The following is a 6,000-nucleotide window of genomic DNA, read 5'->3' on the forward strand; positions in this document are numbered from 1 at the left end:
TCAAGACATTTTATTGAAAGTATTTTCATCTGATCATGTAAATAAAAAAAGTAAATAAAGGTTTGTAAAACTTCACTGTTTAAGGAAATAACACAGCTTTGAAAACAAACCTTCAGTATTTTTATTTAGTCAACTATATATTTAGCTCTTGCTTAGTTATTTATTTCTACTATTTGTATTTTATAATGCCAAATATTTTAATACATATATCCATAACAGGGGAAAGGTAACACTTGCAGAATTGCTTAAGTCATTTAAAATCCCAAGTCAGAGTTGTTCTTCTGAAGTCACTTAGGCAGAAACAAAGATTTTATTTAGCACCCCCTTCCAAAGGCACGGTAGTGTGTAATTCAGACAAGCTGCAACAGCAGAAATGAGTAGGATGGAGACAGGATAATGATTAAAACCAAAAAGATGGATTGTTGCTTAGTGTATTTTACTTCTGCTTCAGGGGTTTGCTGCTGGAGGGGCACTATTCCTCTTCATCTGCGTGCATATGTGTTCAGTGAGCCGCTGAGAGGGGAAGTGAAACCAGAGCAGTGAGGGCTGAGGGATGCTGGTGGGACAGTGGGGCAGGTCACCTGTGCTGGTGCCGATGCTCCATGGACAGATTTGAAGCATGGGGAGAAAATGGACTCCCCTGCAGAAGGTTTTGTCCTTAACAGACCTCTGTGGCTTTAGATAATGTGAGGGGGCTACTGTACATTTATGCAAAGCTGGTGAAGATGTTATTTAAAAAATACTCTGCCTTTTTGGGGTTTTCTGTATTTAAAGCATGTGAATGATTGAGTTGGCAATATGGAGATCACTTCAGATATTTCAGGTAAAGCCCATCCATTATAATCAGGCGAAGGATTCTTCTGCTCTTCCTCCACAGAAAAAGGCTTTTAGAGAAGTGCTTGAGGGTGCTTCTTTCATTTTGTTTTGTTTTGTTTTTCTGTAGAAGAGTTAGTATGAAACAGTCTGGTTTCTGTCTTCCCTTCACTGTTTTTCTCACAAGGCAATTACTTGACAGCTTAGAGTAAACCATAGAGAGCCACTGGAAAAGTACAGTGTTTCCTAATGCTTTCTTTCTATAGGACTGTTTCAAGAAGGATGGCATGTTATGTAACAGAATTCACAACTTCTGCAGAAAGTCCCACTAGAGAATTAAAGTGGGGCCTGAAATCTTTTCCTCTCTACTTTTTGGGTGTGATGCCATAGCCACAGAGATCAACATCAATCTGATACCTGTGCCTCTCTACTGAAAAGATAACACCTAGTGGAAAATGTCCAAAATATTGACTTTCTGTTCAGTTGTTCTCTTTTGATTATATGCTTGCATATTCACACACATATGCATAGTAGCTGTGATCTGATTTTTTATGTGTTTCGTGCTTTCACCTTTATTTAGGATATTGAACTTATAAAACGAAGTATGCACACAAATTAAATGAGCAGTTGGGAAGTGAGCAGGAGAGCACTCATTTTGCTTTCACTCTCCCATAAGGATATGCCAGGGCTTGGGGCTGTAGGCCTGCCCCCAGGGAGCGAGCTGGGAACTGAGGGTGCCCATGAGGCCTGTGAGGCCGTGCCATCCCAACCAAGGCCCGTCCTTCAGCACCCTGTGAGGGAGCAGGACTGAATGGCTCTCAGGACCCTGGAGCACAGGGTCTGCAATATGAAAAGCTTTACGGTCTGGCAGAAGCCAGAGTGTTGACGACCTGAGGAACCCATGCCAGGCACTGGAGGCTTCAGGTATTTGGCACAATGGGTCTGTGCAGCAGGCAATGGGTATGAATGGTCAGTACAGTCCCTGAGGGTTTGCTGCAACAAACATCAAACTGTTAGGATCATCAACCTCTAGGAGCAGGGACAGTATCCATACCCTGCCTCATCTGAGGAAATATCCTGATTTCTTGGAATCTTTGGCTTGTATGAGATTAATATATATATAAATATTTATATATATGCGTGTCCGTGTGTATAGTTTTGTTTTGACTCAGACCAAAACTGAAACACAAAAGTGCATGAAGTTCCCAGAAATCTCAGAATTCTGTCTAATCAGCTCTGGAAGAAGACCGTCTGTCACTCTTTTATTTCTTAGAAAAAAAGAATTGACTTCAGATTTTTGAGGAAGCACATTGCTTACTTGTGACTGTGGCTGATAAACTTCAATAAATAGAGAAGAGAGAGGACTCTGTGGATGAAATGGTGTAGAATAGGTCAAAATAGTGAATGTTTAGAATATCATCCTTGTTTCCATTTACTTCATAGCTCCTCAAACATAATTATTTTTGTAGCACTATGGACATTCAGCACTCATGAGGGAACATGGGCAACCAATTTTTAATTGTGTTTCTCTGAAAGCAGCGATTACACCATAACAGAAATGTAGTTGATAACAGTTGGAATGTTTGTAATTCAATATTAAGTTTCAATGAGCTACTTGCTACTTTAGTGTAATAAAAATACTGCTAAGGATAGTACTGACATGAGCATGCAAATGAGCTTCATGTCATTTGTTTTCAACACTAGAGTGTCTTTCCAAGGAATGAAATATCTGATGTTAAATACAGGTAAAAGATGCAATGTGAACAATGTAAAGCTTCTTCACTTTTCATATGCATCATAGGAACTGTGTGAAGAACTGTTAGTGGCTTTTTAAAATTATTATTATTATTAATTTAATTTGTCACTACTTGATCATTCACAGGTAAGTGTAGGGATGTGATTTGGATTACATCGGATGTGCAAACTCTTAGTGTTGAGAAACTGTTCATATACTCCTGATTCCATTTAAATGGCTTTTACTTTTGTTTGTGCCACAAAGGGAGATGAGTTTAGCTTCAGCTGGAGATAACAAAGTAAAAATTAAGAATGTCTTGTTTCTGGTGAGATCCTCTTAGGAGAAAACACAGCTTTGCTGTAAGTGTAGGTGAAGTTTAATTTCTGGATTGAAAATAGAACTCAGTTTTGCAATAAAATGAAAGCCAGTAGGCTTGGCTTCTGTTCTTCTGTATCTATGTGCAGTAGAAACTGCTCTTCTATCTACACAGCTCACTACAATAAAAAGTTCTGCCTTAAAGAAGTTGGTTGAGCACTGAACTGTTCAAATTGTTTTGTGTAATTACTTGAATTAGATTGGAATGGGTTCTGTGCCAGTGAAGCTCTTCAGAAATGAGATGGCTTGAAATTTTAATCTGGTGGATGTTAGACTGATTTGGTAGTAAGTCAAGATCCTGGCTTTAATTTATAGGCAAGTAGTGTGAGCTAGAGGTGAATTGTTGAAGCACAAAATGTTGAAAAGGAAAGCACATCCCTGCGATGAATAATTTGTAATTCGGTGCTTCCTTTTTTTCTGTCTACTTGTCCAGGTGATACAAAGCCTATTTTACAAAATCTGTTTGTGAAACAGCTGAGAAACTATTCATGGTCCTTACTAGTGAGGAACACCTAGCAAAAGGAAATAGAAAATCTACTTTTTGTCTTGCATTGTATTTATCAAGTAAAAGTTCAGTGTAAAATCAGCATAAAGCCATGCCATTGAAAAGATTTGTGACACTTGGTCTGAGTTAGAGCAAAAGATGTCCCCTTCTTCAGAGATGTTTCAGGTGTTTTATTACTGCCATGAGAAGAGTAATACTGGAATGAGTTCTGGTTCCTTGAAAATGAACAACTGAGGCTTTCAACAGGTGCCATTTCTTCAGCTTCAAGAATCCAAAATTGACCCAGCACCATCTCTCTTGCTGTGATCTTGCTCAACCTGCCGCAGCTCTCCTTTTGTCCTCGAGACTCAGGCATCTCTATCAAAGGATCTGTCTTGTCTGTCATAAAGCCAAGTTGTCTGCAGTGTGCTCCAGGACTCATATCCCAGGAGCTTTGAGAAAGTTTCAGATGTTTTGCTTCCAACATGCAGAGACTGTCACCTCTTATCCTCCAAAAAAACAGTCCACCTGTGTCTCTCTCAGGTTCCTCTCATCACAGGAAAATTCTTGATAATTCCCTGGAAATTTCTTGCAGAATTTTCATACTTTGGATCTTTAATAACTTTCTTAACTTGTCATTTTAGGATCCTACTTCAAAATAGCTATATTCATAATATCCCATTGCCTTGCATGAAGACCAATTCCTTGCAATGCTTGTAAATTGGAAGTTTTTCATTGGAAAGTAATAAACTTTGATACTTATAATGTGGATCATTGATTGATTGGGCTTTAATATTTTACATTTAAGTTTTAAAGTCTTTTGAATTGTGATGCAAGGCTATCTGGGCAATGCTATCAAGACTCAACAATTATTTCCTAGCTCTCTCATTTACATCAAGAAAAAACACTATACAGCCCCCAAACCTCAAAAGTGGGATATACAAAGACACCTTTCTTGCTTTTTTCCCTATACTGCTCTATGTGTCTCCTGCCTCTAAAAGCGACAGATTTTCTGTCCTCTTGTCACTTCTCAGCCCTGTGGCTGACCTCTGTCCAGAAGGTGATGAGTCAGACACACTAGGTATCTTGGCAGGAATTAGTCAAATGCAAAAGGAACAAATGCTCAATACAGATGAGTAAACTGACCTCCTTACAGAGTTCTTAGGCTGGAGATGGAAGGGGCTGAGGAATGAAGATAACTGTCTTTTCAAGAGAATACGGTTAGGTAGTCAAAGAGCAAACTTCCTCACAGTTTTTATGCAGAGAGAAACATTTCAGTGCAATTATCCACAAGTCCGATATTCAAAACCACTTCTTAAATTGTCATTTAATGTTTAATAAAAGTTCGCTTTCCCCTTGGCTTTTCTTGCTGGCCTGGTAACATTTAGCTAGTGGCCTACAACTCCATGCTGCAGCTGCAACATCTTTCAGATGAAGATTCACCTACATTTGAATCAGAAGCATAACTCCTCTCATACCCATGGGGCTGCCTGGGATTCCTACACCTGGTCAAATTATGAATGGCTGATGATGCTGGATTAGTCTTTTACCTAGATAGAGTTTTGTGTGTGGATAAATAGAACTGGTTTAGGTTCACTCAAACTTCTTACTTAAATTGGATCACTTAGTTCCTTTTAATTACATTTTCAACTTTCTTCCCCTCACCTTTTCTTCTCCTAAGAAAAAGATTCTTCTCTCTATAATTCCAGGAAGGAAAAAAAAAAAAAAAATTTGAGACCTAGTGAATGATATGCAGAAAATATATAGTTAAATAATTTATCTTTCAAACATTCTTTTGGTATTTTTCCCAGTTAGGATTTCTAAGTGCTTGGGATTGGCAGTAGTAAGTTCAGCTAAAAGTTTAAATAATATAATTACAGTGTTACTGATATTGTACGTCTATCACATTCACAATGAAAGATCCATATGTGCAGCTAAGATATCCCACACTTGATTTGCTAGAGCCATCAGCTGTTACAGCTGCAAGTACTACTATCTTGCACTCAAGTTTTCAGCTTATCTAATCTGTACACCTATGGAAATGAAAGAGTTATTTCTCTTTATGAGAAATGGAAAAAGCTTTTTCCTCTTGATGTTATCAGGTTTCATCTCAGCTTCACTCTGAAATAATTTAGTTTCAGATTGTAAGTACACCAAAGACAGCTTTAGGAAGCTGCATGCAGAATACAGGCTCAGCAATTATAGTAATACATTTAATGCATCAAAATACCAGTAAGTGAGACTATACCTTTCCAAAGTAAGTCACAGAGGATGGGATTCAGCTCATATGTATTAAGCATCTAAAATGCAGTGTCTGGACTAATTTTGTAAATCAGAGAGAAATTAACACTTCTAGAAAAAGATTCCATTGTACCCTACAACAGAGAGGTGGGATGGCTGTGACTCTCAGTAACACAAATCTAGCCAACAAGGTTCAGCAACTTCAAAATAGGTAAGGAGATTCTCATCCACAAAGCTGTTCTAGTGGTAGTTGATTATCACTTGAGCTTTAAACTCAGCCTTATCTGGCCTGACAGGGTAAAAGAAGATGAAAAGACATTTTAGCTAACAATAAGTGGAGGTAGCCACTGTC

This window comes from Phasianus colchicus, chromosome 1 (genome assembly GCF_987193195.1).
Source record: "Phasianus colchicus chromosome 1, bPhaCol1.hap1.1, whole genome shotgun sequence".
Taxonomy (NCBI): Eukaryota; Metazoa; Chordata; class Aves; order Galliformes; family Phasianidae; genus Phasianus; species Phasianus colchicus.